The sequence below is a fragment of the Hemiscyllium ocellatum genome, chromosome 25, assembly GCF_020745735.1.
Source record: "Hemiscyllium ocellatum isolate sHemOce1 chromosome 25, sHemOce1.pat.X.cur, whole genome shotgun sequence".
Taxonomy (NCBI): Eukaryota; Metazoa; Chordata; class Chondrichthyes; order Orectolobiformes; family Hemiscylliidae; genus Hemiscyllium; species Hemiscyllium ocellatum.
The window spans coordinates 13,648,471-13,672,049 of record NC_083425.1 but is presented as its reverse complement, the minus strand read 5'-3'; the positions used below and the strand labels follow the sequence as shown (position 1 = coordinate 13,672,049).

Below are 23,579 nucleotides of genomic sequence, written 5' to 3'. Positions count from 1 at the left end.
TCCAAGGAACAGGAAATTCGGCGTTTCGGGCATAAGCCCTTCTTCAGGAATCGTCGAATTTCCTGTTCCTTGGATGCTGCCTGACCTGCTGCGCTTTTCCAGCAACACATTTTCAGCTCTGATCTCCAGCATCTGCAGACCTCACTTTCTCCTCCAATATCACAAGTGCTAAGATGGTAATTTAAACTGCTGATTTGGGTGAGCCACATGATGGATTTTCAGTATGGATCTCCCCATATTTGGAATATTTTCTTATCATTCAAATTTTACTAATTGAAAGCTCAAAATTTGCTTTAAATTTTCTTTTTGTTCATTCACATTTATTGCTCACCAGTCAGTTAAGAGTCAACCACATTGCTCTAGGTCTGGAGTCCCATGTAGGGCAGGTAAAGATGGCAGTTTTCTTTCCTAAAGAATGTTAATGAACTACAAACTAGCTGACCTGACATTAGATTCCTAATTTCAGATGTTCATTGAATTCAAGTTACACCATATGTTGTGGTGGGATTGTGAATGCCATTCCTCAGAATATGATCTGGGTCTCTGGATGAACAGGCTAGTGATAATACCACTAGGCCATCTCCTCTCCTTACACAGCCTGAATCAAGAATTCGTGCTCTTAACATTTTTATTAACCAGATAGAGATCCTCTTGAAATCGATTGTGTCATGTGAAGTGAAGACATATCGCTGCAGCCCACAATAGTATGTGCACTTCAACAACATTTATATGGCGCCTTTGATACACCAAAATCTACAGGAGCACTTTTCAGAAAAATTGCGACTCTGAACCGCGTAAAACATCAGGTAAAATGTTAACTCCCTGAGTCAGGAAGGCTGAGTTGTGCAAATTCCCAACACAGCATGAGTGCCCTAAGTGATGGTGGCTGGAGGGTGTGGACAGGAGTCCAGCTCACCAACATGGGAATGAATTGAAGGCAGCCACCTGCACCATTCCCACTGGGAGAGAGGCATTCAGCATCATTCCCATCCCATCATCAATAATAATAATTCAGGATGTAGTAATGTAGAGACATGAAGAATAGGCCATTCAGCCCCTCTGCCCTGTTCTGCTATTTTATTAGAAACATACCTAGTTCCATTACGCTGACCAACATCACCAGTGCCGAGATGGTAATTTAACCTGCTGATCCTTAATCACAGACTCTGTAACCCAAACCCAAATGTTGGTGTAAGCTTCCATGGAGCAACAGTGGAGGCCTGAACTCCTGCCCAGACCCTTCTCCCATCCCAGTGGATTTTATCCTGCCCATTTATGTTAGTGTCATTCCCACTTCTTCAGTCTACGTTAGGGACATCTTGTCATCCCTCAAGCATCACAGGCCAAGTAGAGGTGAGGTGGTTTACTCCCCGTTTTGATCCTCCACACACCCTCAGGTCCCATCCTGATTGGAAATCAAGACTCCTGAAACTCTCCAGTACTAAATTTCTTATGTTCATTTGGAATATTACTTGCAAAGAAACTGCTTGAAGAAACTTGTAGTTATTGCTTGTTGGAAGGACTAAGAAGGCAAGGGAATATAGGCTGAGAGGCCAGACACTGGGGACAGAGGGGCCTTGTTGTGTATATCCATAGATCCTTGAAGGGAGTAGGGTAGGTAGATATGGTGCTTAAGAAGGCATATATGATGTTTGCTTTTATTAGTCAAAGCATCGAATACAAGAGCAGGGAGGTTGTGGTGGAGCTGTATACGATCTGGATATAGATTTGCTTGAGGAGCTGGGAGGTTCATTTTCAGAAGTTTCATCACCATACTAGGTAACATCACCAGTGAGCCTCCAGATGAAGCGCTGATGGCACGGCACACTTTCTATTTATATGTTTATGTTTCCTTGGTTGCTCATGTCATTTCATGTGGTGATGTCATTTCCGGTGGTGACGTCATTTCCTGTTTTTTTTCCCCTCATGGAGTGGTAACTGGGATCCAAATCAACCCAATGAAATCTAAACGCATAAATAGAAATCAGGCCATGCCACCAGCACTTCATCCGGAAGCTCACGATGATGTTACCCAGTATGGTGACGAAATGTTGTTGATTAGATTAGTTTACTTACAGCTTGGAAACAGGCCCTTCGGCCCAACAAGTCCACACCGACCCGCCGAAGCGTAACCCACCCATACCCCTACATTTACCCCCTACCTAACATTACTGGCAATGGCCAATTTAGCATGGCCAATTCACCTGACCCGCACATCTTTGGAATGTGGGAGGAAACCGGAGCACCCGGAGGAAACCCACGCAGACACGGGGAGAACGTGCAAACTCCACACAGTCAGTCGCCTGAGGCGGGAATTGAACCCGGGTCTCTGGTGCTGTGAGGCAGCAGTGCTAACCACTGTGCCACCATGCCGCCCTAAACAAGAGTGTCAGGAGTGGGATACGAACCCACGCCTCCAGTAGAGACTGCGACCTGAACGCAGCGCCTTAGACCGCTCGGCCATCCTGACGCTTAAGTCTGAAAACGAACCTTACAGCTCAGCGAGCACACCTACATTCAGAAACTCAACCTGAGCTACAAATCCTCTCAAAACTCGTTAGCTGTGCACAATGTTAGTTAGGCCACATTTGGCACACTGAGTACAAATCTGGTCACCTCACTCTAGGAAGAAGATAATTGCACTGAAGGGCGTGTAGAGGGGATTCACCAGGATGTTGCCTGGACAGGAGTAACTCACCTATGATAAGTGACTACATAGGCTGAGGTTTTCCTTACAACAGAGAAGGATGAGGGAAGATCTGATTGAAATGTATAAAGTTCTGAGGGACATGGAAAAGATAGGGATTCTATGTAAAGTGGTCAGTAAGCCGGAGGCACAGTTTTAAAGGAAGGAGTTGTACAGCAAGGAAACAGACCCTTTGGTCCAACCCGTCCTCACCAACCAGATATCCTAAACTAATCTAGTCCCATTTGCCAGCACTTGGCCTATATCCCTCTGAATCCTTCCTATTCATATACCCATCTAGATGCCTTTTAAATGTTGTAATTGTACCAGCCTCCACCATTTCCTTTGGAAACTCATTCCATACGTGCACCACTCTCTGCATGAAGAAGTTGCCCCTAAGATTCCTTTTAAATCTTTTCCCTCTAATCTTAAACCAATGTCCTCTAGTTTTGTCATCCCTTACCGTGGGGAAAAGACCTTGGCTATTTGCCCTATCCATGCTCCTCATGATTTCAAATGCCTCTATATGGTTATCCCTCAGTGTCTGATGCTCCAGGGAAAACAGATCCAAACTATCAAGCCTCTCCCTAAAGCTCAAAGCCTTCAACCCTGGCAACATCCTTGTAAATCTTTTCTGCACCATCTCAAGTTTACTGAAACATCAACCCTCCTGCTCCTCGAATGCTACCTGACCTGCTGTGCTTTTTCAGTGCCACACTTTTTGATTCTGATCTCCAGCATCTGCAGTCCTCACTTTCTCCTTCCAGGTGATGCAAAGGGTATTTGAGGAAACACTTTTTCACCCAGAGGGTAGTGGGTATCTGGAATCCACTACCTAAAAGGGTAGTGGGGGTGGGAACCCTCAAGACATTTAGGAAGTATTTCTTTATAATTGTTAATAATAGGGCAAATTCTGGAAAATGGGATTAGAATAGATAGATGCTTGATGCCTAGCATGAATACAATGGGCCAAAGGGCCTTTTTCCTGGCTGTAAAAAAATCTATGACTCTGTGAGGTGAGTGAAATTTTCACTCAAATCAAACCAAGAAACCTTAATGTGGACATGAGTATTACACAAGGAGGAGAATAATCCCTCTGTTTTCAGTGTCTTATTACCTTATGGAAAGACACAGTAATATACAAACTGCTTAAATGAGATACAAGAGTAGAGCTAACATGACACAACCTGATGGGCAGGGAAGTGTAAACATGTTATGACGAGAAAGAAATCTGGATCAATACTGCCCTGGTGAGTGGGAACTTGCAAAATAACAAAGTGCAAAGGAAATAAAGACACAGTGTGTTAAAAGGGACAACAGGCTCAGTAGATTTTGAAAGAAATGCAGACATCATGTTGAGACAAAAAGTAGACATAGCAAAATAAGAGTAAATGGTAAACCTAACTAGCTGCGAAGGCAGAGTGCACACAAGAGCTCTCAACTGTATTCTGTGCTTTGAAAAATAATGATTAAACTGCCTTCAGAGACCTGAAATTGATATCATCTCATTTTGCCTGATGTTCAATTGCCACAAGTTTTTTGTTAAATTGCAATAAAATCTGCTGGAAATTGGTAAATTTACCTGTTGCTCTGGATGTGCATCATGTTTGTACACCAACTTCTCTCCACAAGCTAATCAGAAGCAAGCCACTAAAATTTGAAATTCTGATTATAGCCTTTTCTAAGAAATGCACCATTTCACACTTAATAGCTGAAAAAAAGAGAGACTCAAAGAGACAGGTTTGATGTTTCTCATGCATACATCTACATCACAACAGTGAAATCTATATTTGAGAGGGCTATAACATTTCATAATTAACAAGAGTTGAAGACATGGTACTCAGACCCATTATTTCCCAAGTGGTCTCCCTTTCTTCTTTCAACAGTGTCTGTAGAAAAGGCACGCTCTCAATAAAAGACAGAGGTAAAAGACGATCTTTTAAAGACGTGGAAGCCACCTACCTCTGCTGCTCGCCAGTGGTAATCTTTTGTTAAGTTTCTGTGGCTCATAGTTTTTCTCGTTAACTAACAGCTTCACTGCAGCAATCTTTTCAAGAAGCAGTGCATCTCAGCTTTAACGTCTGAGATGGAAGGGAAAGTTGAAAGCTCCGTGGGTTTTGAAAGGTTTCCGTTGTGGGGCAATCAATTGCTGCTGCAATTGTAGCTGGCAGCTGAGGTACGGATGGTTGGGTACTGTACAAAAATTAGTGCGGGAGACACTGAGCTAAATCAGCACAGCAACTCTCTCTCTCTCTGCTGTCTTCGTCACTAGCCTGTAATGATGATAAGCGAAAGGAGGGTGCAAAGATGCAGGCAATTAAACGTTAAAAAGGTGAGAGTCCACACAGTACCATAAATGAGGCTGAATGCAATTTGCAGCATGAATACATGCTGTCACCAAGGGACAGGTCAATCAAGCAGAGGGTTCATGTTAGTTTAGCCCCTGAGCAAATGTGAAACAAGCTGAAATTTCATAAATCAGAAAAGGCTGTCATCATTGGCCATTAAGGGACAATTAAAACTTGACACTGTATGCCACAAAATGAAACAAGTTTAAGAAAGCGAGAGTCTATTTCCCATATTTAAAGTGTCTGTAAATTTGCAATTTAAATTATGTATAATTTGAAAGTGCTTTCATCCACATAGCATTATTGATGTTTAAGTTGAGTTTTGTGATTTATAACTGTTTTAACACACTTATGGAGTCATGCTTTACAGAACTGAGAAAAATTGTTTTGTTTCTTAGTGGCAAATGTCATTTACAGTCATAGAGTTATCAAGACAGAAGAAGTCTTCAGTCCATCACACTCCACAAATCCATTTCATTATTTTGATCTGTTCTTTTTATTCTTTTGATCTGTGCTTTTTATTCTTTTCCATCTTCAAGTATTGTCTAATTTGCTTTCATGATAGAATCCCGACAGTGTGGAAACAGGCCATTCGGCCCAACAGGTCAACACCAAACCTCCGAAGAGTAACTCAACCAAACCCATTCCCCATTACTCTGCATTTACCCCTAAATAATGCATCTAACCTAAACATCCCTGGACACTATAGGCAGTTTACCATGGCCAATCCATCTGACCTGCATATCTTTGGACTGTGGGAGGAAACCCACACAGACACAGGGAGAATGTGCAAACTCCACGCAGACAGTCATCTGAGGCAGGAATCAAACTCGGGTCCTTGGCGCTGTGAGGTAGCCGGGCTAACAACTCAGCCACTGTGCCACAGATTATATAGTCTCTGAGTGGGACAGGATACTGAGTTGGTTGACCAGCTTTGATCATTGTGAATGGCAGAGCAGGCCTGATGGGCTGAATAGCCTCGTCCATCACCTATTTTATATGTTGCTATCTTTAGACAACAGTTCACCCAAAGGTCTTCATTGTATCAAGAAAAGCATGGAAACCAGTTATTATCTATTCTTTAAAAGTTGCACATATTCCTTAACCCATTTAATAATTTAAGCAACTTTCTTTCTCCAGTTCTTCTTCTAGTTGGAGATCAATTGATTTGTGACACAACTCATGAATGGAAATCACATTGCCCAAAGGACTTCTAAAATTGTATCTTGAAACAATGTGCCAATTTATTTTGCTGCACAAACCAAGAAATTCTAATCAGAAACATACATTATCAGCCATTGATCAGTTTGCAGCACTCTTGTCCCTGAACTGTTGTCAGTTCAAGATCTAGTCCTGGGCTTAAACCCAACAATCTAGCTGGACACTCGAGTGCAGTACTGAGGGAGTGCTGCACTGTCAGAGATCCCATCCTCTGAATGCAATGTTAAACCGAGGCTTCATTTGACCTTGCAGATGCACATGAAAGATTTCGAGAGTTAACTAGAACGCTCTGGCCAATATTTAACCAATAACACAGAAACACATGAGCTGGCAGTTATAACATTGCTTTTGTGGGTGCTCACTGTGTGTCACCTCATTGCCACATTGCAACAGTAACTACGCGTTAGAAGTGCCTCATTGGCCAGAAAGTGTTTTGGGAATGAGGATATGAAAGGCACTACGTTAATGCATGTCTGTTTTTTTTTTCAATGTTATTTGCCAGGATGGAAAATTACTATTCCAAAAGTGAACAGAGTGCTGAAGATCATGCACAGCAGAGGATGTCAGAAAGACACAAAGCCTGGATCTTCCTTGATTAACAAAAAAAAATCTGATTTTGAGATGCAGGCTGGCAATGAAAATGGTGTGGATAGGCTTCCTGATGAAACGCCATCTTGGAAAATGATCCATAATCCCTCCCCATATCAATTTACTTGGAAGCACCACCGATATAAAGGTCACAGAGTTGGGGATCCTAATGAAGCAGGAAGTAATCCTAAGGCAGCAATTGCAATTTGCAGGGAATTTAAAGGGAATTTGATTGAGGCGAACAAATTTGACAAGTTCTTCATTAGCTATGAAGTGCATTGGTGCATTCTAAGAGAATGGGACAGCATTAGTTCACTATGGAAGCTCTGGACATCCTTAGACTTAGCCAACTTGATAAAACTACAGGAAATGCCAGAACGTGCCAGCAAAATCAATGAAGATGTGGGGGTTAAAGTCTCATCTCACCACAGGGTGTATTTTAAATAAATGGCTTACTTTTGATATGACACTGCTGTGGTCAACATCGGAATATTTTACAGGAGCAATGCTGGCTACAAAACAACAGGAATTTCACACCTACTCTGATTTAGATTTAGAGTTTTATTCTCACGTGTATGGAAGTGCAGGAATACAGGAATACAATAAAATGGATTTTGGTTTCATGTTTTGAAAACTTGACCATAGATAATCTTTTTGCATATATAAAGTAATTGAAATTGATTTGGAGAAGTTGTGTAGCAATTAGAGTAATTAGGTACTATGGCAATTCTTGACAATGCAGTCAATGATAATCTCACATTCTTGTCACCCAATATGTGTCTGTTTCTCTTGACAATGTTGGATTTATGTCACTGAAGGTAACTTGTGAAGTTTTGACCATCTGAACCAAATTCTGAAAATCAAACTATAAAATTTGACTGGAACTTTATTCGTGCTTTGGATGGTTTTCTACAATCAGATATATTAGATAGAACCTATAAATATTAGTTATTTATAGATAGAATGAAACTATACAGAAGGAGATTATTCAGCCCATCAAGCCTCTACCTGCTCTTGGAAAATTGGCCTTCCCTTGGCCTTATATGGGAAGGCTCTTTTTTTTTCTATTTTTCAAGTACATACCCCAACCCACTTTGAAAGTTAGTGTTGAGTCGAAGTCCACAACCTTTCAGAAAATGCATTTTATAAATCACAACTCATTCCCTCTTTGCTTTTCTTTTACAATCACCTTAAATATGTCCCTTTGGTAGCAAATGAACTCTTGAAACTTATTGTTCCTTGTCATTATATTGTTCCTTCAGTGTTGCTTGGTCAAAATTCTGGAGCTGCCATCCTAACAGTCCTGTATGTGCGTCTCTACACTCCAGGAACTGTGGTGGTTCAAGAAGGCAGCTCACTACCATCTCCTCAAGAAAGCAGCTCACTACCATCTCCTCAAGAAGGCAGCTCACTACCATCTCCCCAAGAAGGCAGCTCACAACCATCTCCTCAAGAAGGCAGCTCACTACCATCTCCCCAAGAAGGCAGCTCACTACCATCTCCCCAAGAAGGCAGCTCACTACCATCTCCCAAGAAGGCAGCTCACTACCATCTCCCCAAGAAGGCAGCTCACTAACATCTCCTCAAGAAGTCAGCTCAATACCATCTCCCCAAGAAGGCAGCTCAATACCATCTCCCCAAGAAGCCAGCTCACTACCATCTCCCCAAGATGGCAGCTCACTACCATCTCCCCAAGAAGGCAGCTCACTACCATCTCCTCAAGAAGGCAGCTCACTGCCATCTCCTCAAGAAGGCAGCTCACTACCATCTCCCCAAGAAAGCAGCTCACTACCATCTCCGAAGAAGGCAGCTCACTACCATCTCCCCAAGAACGCAGCTCACTACCATCTCCCCAAGAACGCAGCTCACTACCATCTCCCCAAGAAGGCAGCTCACTACCATCTCCTCAAGAAAGCAGCTCACTACCATCTCCCCAAGATGGCAGCTCACTACAATCCCCCCAAGAAGGCAGCTCACTACCATCTCCCCAAGAAGGCAGCTCACTACTATCTCCCCAAGATGGCAGCTCACTACCATCTCCCCAAGATGGCAGCTCACTACCATCTCCCCAAGAAGGCAGCTCACTACCATCTCCTCAAGATGGCAGCTCATTACCATCTCCTCAAGAGGGCAGCTCACTACCATCTCCTCAAGAAAGCAGCTCACTGCCATCTCCTCAAGAAGGCAGCTCACTACCATCTGCTCAAGAAAGCAGCTCACAACCATCTCCTCCAGAAGGCAGCTCACTACCATTTCCTCAAGAAGGCAGCTCATTACCATCTCCTCAAGAAGGCAGCTCACTACCATCTCCCCAAGAAGGCAGCTCACTACCATCTCCTTAAGAAGGCAGCTCACTGCCATCTCCTCAAGAAAGCAGCTCGCAACCATCTCCTCAAGAAGGCAGCTCACTACCATCTCCCCAAGATGGCAGCTCACTACCATCTCCCCAAGAAGGCAGCTCACTACCATCTCCTCAAGAAAGCAGCTCATTACCATCTCCTCAAGAGGGCAGCTCACTACCATCTGCTCAAGAAAGCAGCTCACAACCATCTCCTCCAGAAGGCAGCTCACTACCATCTCCTCGAGAAGGCAGCTCACTACCATTTCCTCAAGAAGGCAGCTCACTACCATCTCCCCAAGAAGGCAGCTCACTACCATCTCCTCAAGATGGCAGCTCATTACCATCTCCTCAAGAGGGCAGCTCACTACCATCTGCTCAAGAAAGCAGCTCACAACCATCTCCTCCAGAAGGCAGCTCACTACCATTTCCTTAAGAATGCAGCTCACTACCATCTCCTCAAGAAGGCAGCTCGCTACCATCTCCCCAAGAAGGCAGCTCACTACCACCTCCTCAAGAAAGCGGCTCACTACCATCTCCCCAAGAAGGCAGCTCACAACCATCTCCCCAAGAAGGCAGCTCACTACCATCTCCCCAAGAAGGCAGCTCACAACCATCTCCCCAAGAAAGCAGCTCACTACCATCTGCTCAAGAAAGCAGCTCACTACCATCTCCCCAAGAAGGCAGCTCACTACCATCTCCCCAAGAAAGCAGCTCACTACCATCTCCCAAAGAAAGCAGCTCATTACCATCTTCTCAAGAAGGCAGCTCACTACCATCTCCCCAAGAAAGCAGCTCACTACCATCTCCTCAAGAAGGCAGCTCACTACCATCTCCCCAAGAAAGCAGCTCACTACCATCTCCCCAAGATGGCAGGTCACTACCATCTCCTCAAGAAGACAGCTCACAACCATCTCCTCAAGAAAGCAGCTCACTACCATCTCCCCAAGAAGACAGCTCACTACCATTTCCCCAAGAAGACAACTCACTACCATTTCCCCAAGAAGACAGCTCACTACCATCTCCTCAAGAAAGCAGCTCACTACCATCTCCCCAAGAAGGCAGCTTACTGCCATCTCCTCAAGAAAGCAGCTCACTACCATCTCCTCAAGAAAGCAGCTCACTACCATCTCCCCAAGAAGACAACTCACTACCATTTCCCCAAGAAGACAGCTCACTACCATCTCCTCAAGAAAGCAGCTCACTACCATCTCCTCAAGAAGGCAGCTCACTACCACCTCCCCAAGAAGGCAGCTCACTACCATTTCCTCAAGAAGGCAGCTCACTACCATCTCCCCAAGAAGGCAGCTTACTGCCATCTCCTCAAGAAGGCAGCTCACTACCATCTCCCCAAGAAGGCAGCTCACTGCCATCTCCTCAAGAAAGCAGCTCACAACCATCTCCCCAAGAAGGCAGCTCACTACCATCTCCCCAAGAAGACAACTCACTACCATTTCCCCAAGAAGACAGCTCACTACCATCTCCTCGAGAAGGCAGCTCACTACCATCTCCTCAAGAAAGCAGCTCACTGCCATCTCCCCAAGAAGGCAGCTCACTACCATCTCCTCAAGAAAGCAGCTCACTAACATCTCCTCAAGAAAGCAGCTCACTCCTATCTCCCCAAGAAGGCAGCTCACTCCCATCTCCCCAAGAAGACAGCTCACTACCATCTCCTCAAGAAGGCAGCTCACTACCATCTCCCCAAGAAGGCAGCTCACTACCATTTCCTCAAGAAGGCAGCTCACTACCATCTCCCCAAGAAGGCAGCTCACTACCATCTCCTCAAGAACGCAGCTCACTACCATCTCCCCAAGAAGACAGCTCACTACCATCTCCCCAAGAAGGCAGCTCACTACCATCTCCTCAAGAAGGCAGCTCACAACCATCTCCCCAAGAAGACAGCTCACTACCATCTCCTCAAGAAGACAACTCACTACCATTTCCCCAAGAAGACAGCTCACTACCATCTCCTCAAGAAGGCAGCTCACTACCATCTCCTCGAGAAAGCAGCTCACTGCCATCTCCCCAAGAAGGCAGCTCACTACCATCTCCTCAAGAAGGCAGTTCACTACCATCTCCTCAAGAGGGCAGCTCACTACCATCTCCTCAAGAAAGCAGCTCATTACCATCTCCCCAAGAAGACAGCTCACTACCATCTCCTCAAGAAAGCAGCTCATTACCATCTCCCCAAGAAGACAGCTCACTACCATCTCCTCAAGAAGGCAGCTCACAAACATCTCCTCAAGAAGGCAGCTCACTACCATCTCCCCAAGAAGACAGCTCACTACCATCTCCCCAAGAAGGCAGCTCACAACCATCTCTTCAAGAAAGCAGCTCACTACCATCTCCTCGAGAAAGCAGCTCATTACCATCTCCTCAAGAAGGCAGCTCACTACCATCTCCTCAAGAAGGCAGCTCACTACAATCTCCCCAAGAAAGCAGCTCACAACCATCTCCTCAAGAAGACAGCTCACTACCATCTCCTCAAGAAAGCAGCTCAGTACCATCTCCTCAAGACGGCAGCTCACTACCATCTCATCAAGAAGACAGCTCACTAGCATCTCCCCAAGAAAGCAGTTCACTACCATCTCCTCAAGAAGACAGCTCACTACCATCTCCTCAAGAAAGCAGCTCACTACCATCTCCCCAAGAAGGCAGTTCACTACCATCTCCTAAAGAAGGCAGCTCACTACCATCTCCTCAAGAAAGCAGCTCACTACCGTCTCCCCAAGAAGGCAGCTCACTACCATCTCCTCAAGAAGGCAGCTCACTACCATTTCCTCAAGAAGGCAGCTCACTACCATCTCCCCAAGATGGCAGCTCACTACCATCTCCCCAAGAAGTCAGCTCACTACCATCTCCCCAAGATGGCAGCTCACTACCATCTCCCCAAGAAGGCAGCTCACTACCATCTCCTCAAGATGGCAGCTCATTACCATCTCCTCAAGAGGGCAGCTCACTACCATCTCCTCAAGAAAGCAGCTCACTGCCATCTCCTCAAGAAGGCAGCTCACTACCATCTGCTCAAGAAAGCAGCTCACAACCATCTCCTCCAGAAGGCAGCTCACTACCATTTCCTCAAGAAGGCAGCTCATTACCATCTCCTCAAGAAGGCAGCTCACTACCATCTCCCCAAGAAGGCAGCTCACTACCATCTCCTTAAGAAGGCAGCTCACTGCCATCTCCTCAAGAAAGCAGCTCACAACCATCTCCTCAAGAAGGCAGCTCACTACCATCTCCCCAAGATGGCAGCTCACTACCATCTCCCCAAGAAGGCAGCTCGCTACCATTTCCTCAAGATGGCAGCTCATTACCATCTCCTCAAGAGGGCAGCTCACTACCATCTGCTCAAGAAAGCAGCTCACAACCATCTCCTCCAGAAGGCAGCTCACTACCATCTCCTCGAGATGGCAGCTCACTACCATCTCCTCAAGAAGGCAGCTCACTACCATCTCCCCAAGAAGGCAGCTCACTACCATCTACTCAAGATGGCAGCTCACTACCATCTCCTCAAGAAGGCAGCTCACTTCCATCTCCCCAAGATAGCAGGTCACTACCATCTCGTCAAGAAGACAGCTCACAACCATCTCCTCAAGAAAGCAGCTCACTACCATCTCCCCAAGAAGACAACTCACTACCATTTCCCCAAGAAGACAGCTCACTACCATCTCCTCAAGAAGGCAGCTCACTACCATCTCCCCAAGAAGGCAGCTCACTACCATTTCCTCAAGAAGGCAGCTCACTACCATCTCCCCAAGAATGCAGCTTACTGCCATCTCCTCAAGAAGGCAGCTCACTACCATCTCCCCAAGAAGGCAGCTCACTACCATCTCCCCAAGAAGACAACTCACTACCATTTCCCCAAGTAGACAGCTCACTACCATCTCCTCGAGAAGGCAGCTCACTACCATCTCCTCAAGAAAGCAGCTCACTCCCATCTCCCCATGAAGGCAGCTCACTACCATCTCCTCAAGAAGGCAGCTCACTACCATCTCCCCAAGAAGGCAGCTCACTACCATCTCCTCAAGAAGGCAGCTCACTACCATCTCCTCAAGAACGCAGCTCACTACCATCTCCCCAAGAAGACAGCTCACTACCATCTCCCCAAGAACGCATCTCACTACCAGCTCCCCAAGAAGGCAGCTCACTACCATCTCCTCAAGAAGGCAGCTCACAACCATCTCCCCAAGAAGACAGCTCACTACCATCTCCTCAAGAAGACAACTCACTACCATTTCCCCAAGAAGACAGCTCACTACCATCTCCTCAAGAAGGCAGCTCACTACCATCTCCTTAAGAAGGCAGCTCACTGCCATCTCCTCAAGAAAGCAGCTCACAACCATCTCCTCAAGAAGGCAGCTCACTACCATCTCCCCAAGATGGCAGCTCACTACCATCTCCCCAAGAAGGCAGCTCGCTACCATTTCCTCAAGATGGCAGCTCATTACCATCTCCTCAAGAGGGCAGCTCACTACCATCTGCTCAAGAAAGCAGCTCACAACCATCTCCTCCAGAAGGCAGCTCACTACCATCTCCTCGAGATGGCAGCTCACTACCATCTCCTCAAGAAGGCAGCTCACTACCATCTCCCCAAGAAGGCAGCTCACTACCATCTACTCAAGATGGCAGCTCACTACCATCTCCTCAAGAAGGCAGCTCACTTCCATCTCCCCAAGATAGCAGGTCACTACCATCTCGTCAAGAAGACAGCTCACAACCATCTCCTCAAGAAAGCAGCTCACTACCATCTCCCCAAGAAGACAACTCACTACCATTTCCCCAAGAAGACAGCTCACTACCATCTCCTCAAGAAGGCAGCTCACTACCATCTCCCCAAGAAGGCAGCTCACTACCATTTCCTCAAGAAGGCAGCTCACTACCATCTCCCCAAGAATGCAGCTTACTGCCATCTCCTCAAGAAGGCAGCTCACTACCATCTCCCCAAGAAGGCAGCTCACTACCATCTCCCCAAGAAGACAACTCACTACCATTTCCCCAAGTAGACAGCTCACTACCATCTCCTCGAGAAGGCAGCTCACTACCATCTCCTCAAGAAAGCAGCTCACTCCCATCTCCCCATGAAGGCAGCTCACTACCATCTCCTCAAGAAGGCAGCTCACTACCATCTCCCCAAGAAGGCAGCTCACTACCATCTCCTCAAGAAGGCAGCTCACTACCATCTCCTCAAGAACGCAGCTCACTACCATCTCCCCAAGAAGACAGCTCACTACCATCTCCCCAAGAACGCATCTCACTACCAGCTCCCCAAGAAGGCAGCTCACTACCATCTCCTCAAGAAGGCAGCTCACAACCATCTCCCCAAGAAGACAGCTCACTACCATCTCCTCAAGAAGACAACTCACTACCATTTCCCCAAGAAGACAGCTCACTACCATCTCCTCAAGAAGGCAGCTCACTACCATCTCCTCGAGAAAGCAGCTCACTGCCATCTCCCCAAGAAGGCAGCTCACTACCATCTCCTCAAGAAGGCAGTTCACTACCATCTCCTCAAGAGGGCAGCTCACTACCATCTCCTCAAGAAAGCAGCTCATTACCATCTCCCCAAGAAGACAGCTCACTACCATCTCCTGAACAAAGCAGCTCATTACCTTCTCCCCAAGAAGACAGCTCACTACCATCTCCTCAAGAAGGCAGCTCACTACGATCTCCCCAAGAAGACAGCTCACTACCATCTCCCCAAGAAAGCAGCTCACTACCATCTCCCCAAGAAAGCAGCTCACAACCATCTCCTCAAGAAAGCAGCTCACTACCATCTCCTCAAGAAAGCAGCTCATTACCATCTCCTCAAGAAGGCAGCTCACTACCATCTCCTCAAGAAGGCAGCTCACTACAATCTCCCCAAGAAAGCAGCTCACAACCATCTCCCAAAGAAGGCAGCTCACAACCATCTCCCCAAGAAGACAGCTCACTACCATCTCCCCAAGAAGACAACTCACTACCATTTCCCCAAGAAGACAGCTCACTACCATCTCCTCAAGAAGACAGCTCACTACCATCTCCTCAAGAAGGCAGCTCACTACCATTTCCCCAAGAAAGCAGCTCACTACCACCTCCTCAAGAAAGCAGCTCACTACCATCTCCTCAAGAAGGCAGCTCACTACCATCTCCTCAAGAAGACAGCTCACTGCCATCTCCTCAAGAAAGCAGCTCACTACCATCTCCTCAAGAAGGCAGCTCACTACCATCTCATCAAGAAGACAGCTCACGAGCATCTCCCCAAGAAAGCAGTTCACTACCATCTCCTCAAGAAGACAGCTCACTACCATCTCCTAAAGAAGGCAGCTCACTACCAACTCCTCAAGAAAGCAGCTCACTACCATCTCCCCAAGAAGGCAGTTCACTACCATCTCCTAAAGAAGGCAGCTCACTACCATCTCCTCAAGAAAGCAGCTCACTACCATCTCCCCAAGAAGGCAGCTCACTACCATCTCCCCAAGAAGGCAGCTCACTACCATCTCCTCAAGAAGGCAGCTCACAACCATCTCCCCAAGAAGACAGCTCACTACCATCTCCTCAAGAAGACAACTCACTACCATTTCCCCAAGAAGACAGCTCACTACCATCTCCTCAAGAAGGCAGCTCACTACCATCTCCTCGAGAAAGCAGCTCACTGCCATCTCCCCAAGAAGGCAGCTCACTACCATCTCCTCAAGAAGGCAGTTCACTACCATCTCCTCAAGAGGGCAGCTCACTACCATCTCCTCAAGAAAGCAGCTCATTACCATCTCCCCAAGAAGACAGCTCACTACCATCTCCTCAACAAAGCAGCTCATTACCATCTCCCCAAGAAGACAGCTCACTACCATCTCCTCAAGAAGGCAGCTCACAACCATCTCCTCAAGAAGGCAGCTCACTACGATCTCCCCAAGAAGACAGCTCACAACAATCTCCTCAAGAAAGCAGCTCACAACCATCTCCTCAAGAAAGCAGCTCACTAACATCTCCTCAAGAAAGCAGCTCACTACCATCTCCTCAAGAAGGCAGCTCACTACAATCTCCCCAAGAAAGCAGCTCACAACCATCTCCCCAAGAAGGCAGCTCACAACCATCTCCCCAAGAAGACAGCTCACTACCATCTCCCCAAGAAGACAACTCACTACCATTTCCCCAAGAAGACAGCTTACTACCATCTCCCCAAGAAGGCAGTTCACTACCATCTCCTCAAGAAGGCAGCTCACTACCATCTCCCCAAGAAAGCAGCTCACTACCATCTCCTCAAGAAAGCAGCTCACTACCATCTCCTCAAGAAGGCAGCTCACTACCATCTCCTCAAGAAAGCAGCTCACTACCATCTCCTCAAGAAGGCAGCTCACTACCATCTCATCAAGAAGACAGCTCACGAGCATCTCCCCAAGAAAGCAGTTCACTACCATCTCCTCAAGAAGACAGCTCACTACCATCTCCTCAAGAAAGCAGCTCACTACCATCTCCCCAAGAAGGCAGTTCACTACCATCTCCTAAAGAAGGCAGCTCACTACCATCTCCTCAAGAAAGCAGCTCACTACCATCTCCCCAAGAAGGCAGCTCACTACCATCTCCTCAAGAAGGCAACTCACTACCATTTCCTCAAGAAGGCAGCTCACTACCATCTCCCCAAGAAGACAACTCACTACCATTTCCCCAAGAAGACAGCTCACTACCATCTCCTCAAGAAGGCAGCTCACTGCCATCTCCTCAAGAAGGCAGCACACTACCATCTCCTCAAGAACGCAGCTCACTACCATTTCCCCAAGAAGGCAGCTCACTACCATCCCCCCAAGAAGACAGCTCACTACCATCTCCCCAAGAACGCAGCTCACTACCATCTCCCCAAGAAAGCAGCTCACTACCATCTCCTCAAGAAGGCAGCTCACAACCATCTCCCCAAGAAGACAGCTCACTACCATCTCCCCAAGAAGACAACTCACTACCATTTCCACAAGAAGACAGCTCACTACCATCTCCTCAAGAAGGCAGCTCACTACCATCTCCTCAAGAAGGCAGCTCACTGCCATCTCCCCAAGAAGGCAGCTCACTACCATCTCCTCAAGAAAGCAGCCCACTACCATCTCCTCAAGAAAGCAGCTCATTACCATCTCCCCGAGAAGGCAGCTCACTACCATCTCCCCAAGAAGACAGCTCACTACCATCTCCTCAAGAAAGCAGCTCACAACCATCTCCTCAAGACGGCAGCTCACTACCATCTCCCCAAGAAGACAGCTCACTACCATCTCCCCAAGAAGGCAGCTCACAACCATCTCCTCAAGAAAGCAGCTCACTACCATCTCCCCAAGAAAGCAGCTCACAACCATCTCCTCAAGAAAGCAGCTCACTACCATCTCCTCAAGAAAGCAGCTCATTACCATCTCCTCAAGAAGGCAGCTCACTACCATGTCCTCAAGAAGGCAGCTCACTACCATCGCCCCAAGAAAGCAGCTCACTACCATCTCCCCAAGAAGACAGCTCACTACCATCTCCCCAAGATGACAGCTCACTACCATCTCCCCAAGAAGACAACTCACTACCATTTCCCCAAGAAGACAGCTCACTACCATCTCCTCAAGAAGGCAGCTCACTACCATCTCCTGAAGAAAGCAGCTCACTACCATCTCCTCAAGAAGGCAGCTCACAACCATCTCCCCAAGAAAGCAGCTCACTACCATCTCCTCAAGAAGGCAGCTCACTACCATCTCCTCAAGAAAGCAGCACACTACCATCTCCTCAAGAAGGCAACTCACTGCCATCTCCTCAAGAAAGCAGCTCACTGCCATCTCCTCAAGAAAGCAGCTCACAACCATCTCCTCAAGAAGGCAGCTCACTACCACCTCCTCAAGAAAGCAGCTCACTACCATCTCCTCAAGAAGACAACTCACTACCATCTCCTCAAGAAGGCAGCTCACTACCTTCTCCTCAAGAAGGCAGCTCACTACCATCTCCTCGAGAAAGCAGCTCACTGCCAACTCCCCAAGAAGGCAGCTCACTACCATCTCCTCAAGAAGGCAGTTCACTACCATCTCCTCAAGAGGGCACCTCACTACCATCTCCTCAAGAAAGCAGCTCATTACCATCTCCCCAAGAAGACAGCTCACTACCATCTCCTCAAGAAAGCAGCTCATTACCATCTCCCCAAGAAGACAGCTCACTACCATCTCCTCAAGAAGGCAGCTCACAACCATCTCCTCAAGAAGGCAGCTCACTACGATCTCCCCAAGAAGACAGCTCACTACCATCTCCCCAAGAAGGCAGCTCACAACAATCTCCTCAAGAAAGCAGCTCACTACCATCTCCCCAAGAAAGCAGCTCACTACCATCTCCCCAAGAAAGCAGCTCACAACCATCTCCTCAAGAAAGCAGCTCACTACCATCTCCTCAAGAAAGCAGCTCATTACCATCTCCTCAAGAAGGCAGCTCACTACCATCTCCTCAAGAAGGCAGCTCACTACAATCTCCCCAAGAAAGCAGCTCACAACCATCTCCCCAAGAAGGCAGCTCACAACCATCTCCCCAAGAAGACAGCTCACTACCATCTCCCCAAGAAGACAACTCACTACCATTTCCCCAAGAAGACAGCTCACTACCATCTCCCCAAGAAGGCAGTTCACTACCATCTCCTCAAGAAGGCAGCTCACTACCATCTCCCCAAGAAAGCAGCTCACTACCATCTCCTCAAGAAAGCAGCTCACTACCATCTCCTCAAGAAGGCAGCTCACTACCATCTCCTCAAGAAGACAGCTCACTACCATCTCCTCAAGAAAGCAGCTCACTACCATCTCCTCAAGAAGGCAGCTCACTACCATCTCATCAAGAAGACAGCTCACTAGCATCTCCCCAAGAAAGCAGTTCACTACCATCTCCTCAAGAAGACAGCTCACTACCATCTCCTCAAGAAAGCAGCTCACTACCATCTCCCCAAGAAGGAAGTTCACTACCATCTCCTAAAGAAGGCAGCTCACTACCATCTCCTCAAGAAAGCAGCTCACTACCATCTCCCCAAGAAGGCAGCTCACTACCATCTCCTCAAGAAGGCAGCTCACTACCATTTCCTCAAGAAGGCAGCTCACTACCATCTCCCCAAGAAGACAACTCACTACCATTTCCCCAAGAAGAGAGCTCACTACCATCTCCTCAAGAAGGCAGCTCACTGCCATCTCCTCAAGAAGGCAGCACACTACCATCTCCTCAAGAACGCAGCTCACTACCATTTCCCCAAGAAGGCAGCTCACTACCATCCCCCCAAGAAGACAGCTCACTACCATCTCCCCAAGAACGCAGCTCACTACCATCTCCCCAAGAAAGCAGCTCACTACCATCTCCTCAAGAAGGCAGCTCACAACCATCTCCCCAAGAAGACAGCTCACTACCATCTCCCCAAGAAGACAACTCACTACCATTTCCCCAAGAAGACAGCTCACTACCATCTCCTCAAGAAGGCAGCTCACTACCATCTCCTCAAGAAGGCAGCTCACTACCATTTCCTCAAGAAGGCAGCTCACTACCATCTCCCCAAGAATGCAGCTTACTGCCATCTCCTCAAGAAGGCAGCTCACTACCATCTCCCCAAGAAGGCAGCTCACTACCATCTCCCCAAGAAGGCAGCTCACTACCATCTCCCCAAGAAGACAACTCACTACCATTTCCCCAAGTAGACAGCTCACTACCATCTCCTCGAGAAGGCAGCTCACTACCATCTCCTCAAGAAAGCAGCTCACTGCCATCTCCCCAAGAAGGCAGCTCACTACCATCTCCTCAAGAAAGCAGCTCACTACCATCTCCTCAAGAAAGCAGCTCACTCCCATCTCCCCATGAAGGCAGCTCACTACCATCTCCTCAAGAAGGCAGCTCACTACCATCTCCCCAAGAAGGCAGCTCACTACCATCTCCTCAAGAAGGCAGCTCACTACCATCTCCTCAAGAACGCAGCTCACTACCATCTCCCCAAGAAGACAACTCACTACCATCTCCCCAAGAACGCATCTCACTACCATCTCCCCAAGAAGGCAGCTCACTACCATCTCCTCAAGAAGGCAGCTCACAACCATCTCCCCAAGAAGACAGCTCACTACCATCTCCTCAAGAAGACAACTCACTACCATTTCCCCAAGAAGACAGCTCACTACCATCTCCTCAAGAAGGCAGCTCACTACCATCTCCTCGAGAAAGCAGCTCACTGCCATCTCCCCAAGAAGGCAGCTCACTACCATCTCCTCAAGAAGGCAGTTCACTACCATCTCCTCAAGAGGGCAGCTCACTACCATCTCCTCAAGAAAGCAGCTCATTACCATCTCCCCAAGAAGACAGCTCACTACCATCTCCTCAACAAAGAAGCTCATTACCATCTCCCCAAGAAGACAGCTCACTACCATCTCCTCAAGAAGGCAGCTCACTACGATCTCCCCAAGAAGACAGCTCACTACCATCTCCCCAAGAAGGCAGCTCACAACCATCTCCCCAAGAAAGCAGCTCACTACCATCTCCCCAAGAAAGCAGCTCACAACCATCTCCTCAAGAAAGCAGCTCACTACCATCTCCTCAAGAAAGCAGCTCATTACCATCTCCTCAAGAAGGCAGCTCACTACCATCTCCTCAAGAAGGCAGCTCACTACAATCTCCCCAAGAAAGCAGCTCACAACCATCTCCCAAAGAAGGCAGCTCACAACCATCTCCCCAAGAAGACAGCTCACTACCATCTCCCCAAGAAGACAACTCACTACCATTTCCCCAAGAAGACAGCTCACTACCATCTCCTCAAGAAGACAGCTCACTACCATCTCCTCAAGAAGGCAGCTCACTACCATTTCCCCAAGAAAGCAGCTCACTACCACCTCCTCAAGAAAGCAGCTCACTACCATCTCCTCAAGAAGGCAACTCACTACCATCTCCTCAAGAAGACAGCTCACTGCCATCTCCTCAAGAAAGCAGCTCACTACCATCTCCTCAAGAAGGCAGCTCACTACCATCTCATCAAGAAGACAGCTCACGAGCATCTCCCCAAGAAAGCAGTTCACTACCATCTCCTCAAGAAGACAGCTCACTACCATCTCCTAAAGAAGGCAGCTCACTACCAACTCCTCAAGAAAGCAGCTCACTACCATCTCCCCAAGAAGGCAGTTCACTACCATCTCCTAAAGAAGGCAGCTCACTACCATCTCCTCAAGAAAGCAGCTCACTACCATCTCCCCAAGAAGGCAGCTCACTACCATCTCCTCAAGAAGGCAGCTCACTGCCATCTCCTCAAGAAGGCAGCACACTACCATCTCCTCAAGAACGCAGCTCACTACCATTTCCCCAAGAAGGCAGCTCACTACCATCCCCCCAAGAAGACAGCTCACTACCATCTCCCCAAGAACGCAGCTCACTACCATCTCCCCAAGAAAGCAGCTCACAACCATCTCCCCAGAAGACAGCTCACTACCATCTCCCCAAGAAGACAACTCACTACCATTTCCACAAGAAGACAGCTCACTACCATCTCCTCAAGAAGGCAGCTCACTGCCATCTCCCCAAGAAGGCAGCTCACTACCATCTCCTCAAGAAAGCAGCTCACTACCATCTCCTCAAGAAAGCAGCTCATTACCATCTCCCCGAGAAGGCAGCTCACTACCATCTCCCCAAGAAGACAGCTCACTACCATCTCCTCAAGAAAGCAGCTCACAACCATCTCCTCAAGACGGCAGCTCACTACCATCTCCCCAAGAAGACAGCTCACTACCATCTCCCCAAGAAGGCAGCTCACAACCATCTCCTCAAGAAAGCAGCTCACTACCATCTCCCCAAGAAAGCAGCTCACAACCATCTCCTCAAGAAAGCAGCTCACTACCATCTCCTCAAGAAAGCAGCTCATTACCATCTCCTCAAGAAGGCAGCTCACTACCATCTCCTCAAGAAGGCAGCTCACTACCATCTCCCCAAGAAAGCAGCTCACTACCATCTCCCCAAGAAGACAGCTCACTACCATCTCCCCAAGATGACAGCTCACTACCATCTCCCCAAGAAGACAACTCACTACCATTTCCCCAAGAAGACAGCTCACTACCATCTCCTCAAGAAGGCAGCTCACTACCATCTCCTGAAGAAAGCAGCTCACTACCATCTCCTCAAGAAGGCAGCTCACAACCATCTCCCCAAGAAAGCAGCTCACTACCATCTCCTCAAGAAGGCAGCTCACTACCATCTCCTCAAGAAAGCAGCACACTACCATCTCCTCAAGAAGGCAACTCACTGCCATCTCCTCAAGAAAGCAGCTCACTGCCATCTCCTCAAGAAAGCAGCTCACAACCATCTCCTCAAGAAGGCAGCTCACTACCACCTCCTCAAGAAAGCAGCTCACTACCATCTCCTCAAGAAGACAACTCACTACCATCTCCTCAAGAAGGCAGCTCACTACCATCTCCTCAAGAAGGCAGCTCACTACCATCTCCTCGAGAAAGCAGCTCACTGCCAACTCCCCAAGAAGGCAGCTCACTACCATCTCCTCAAGAAGGCAGTTCACTACCATCTCCTCAAGAGGGCACCTCACTACCATCTCCTCAAGAAAGCAGCTCATTACCATCTCCCCAAGAAGACAGCTCACTACCATCTCCTCAAGAAAGCAGCTCATTACCATCTCCCCAAGAAGACAGCTCACTACCATCTCCTCAAGAAGGCAGCTCACAACCATCTCCTCAAGAAGGCAGCTCACTACGATCTCCCCAAGAAGACAGCTCACTACCATCTCCCCAAGAAGGCAGCTCACAACAATCTCCTCAAGAAAGCAGCTCACTACCATCTCCCCAAGAAAGCAGCTCACTACCATCTCCCCAAGAAAGCAGCTCACAACCATCTCCTCAAGAAAGCAGCTCACTACCATCTCCTCAAGAAAGCAGCTCATTACCATCTCCTCAAGAAGGCAGCTCACTACCATCTCCTCAAGAAGGCAGCTCACTACAATCTCCCCAAGAAAGCAGCTCACAACCATCTCCCCAAGAAGGCAGCTCACAACCATCTCCCCAAGAAGACAGCTCACTACCATCTCCCCAAGAAGACAACTCACTACCATTTCCTCAAGAAGACAGCTCACTACCATCTCCCCAAGAAGGCAGTTCACTACCATCTCCTCAAGAAGGCAGCTCACTACCATCTCCCCAAGAAAGCAGCTCACTACCATCTCCTCAAGAAAGCAGCTCACTACCATCTCCTCAAGAAGGCAGCTCACTACCATCTCCTCAAGAAGACAGCTCACTACCATCTCCTCAAGAAAGCAGCTCACTACCATCTCCTCAAGAAGGCAGCTCACTACCATCTCATCAAGAAGACAGCTCACTAGCATCTCCCCAAGAAAGCAGTTCACTACCATCTCCTCAAGAAGACAGCTCACTACCATCTCCTCAAGAAAGCAGCTCACTACCATCTCCCCAAGAAG

At 47.8% G+C, this 23,579-nt stretch overlaps 1 protein-coding gene and 1 non-coding gene across 2 annotated transcripts in view; one reads left to right on the top strand and one right to left on the bottom strand.

Annotated features, from left to right (window-relative positions):
- Positions 1-23,579, top strand: part of btbd17b (BTB (POZ) domain containing 17b) — a 105,104-nt gene that overhangs the window by 3,644 nt on the left and 77,881 nt on the right. The window lies entirely within an intron of this gene.
- trnal-cag (transfer RNA leucine (anticodon CAG)) lies at positions 2,388-2,470 on the bottom strand. Its single transcript has one exon. It is a non-coding gene; the product is annotated as a tRNA-Leu (tRNA).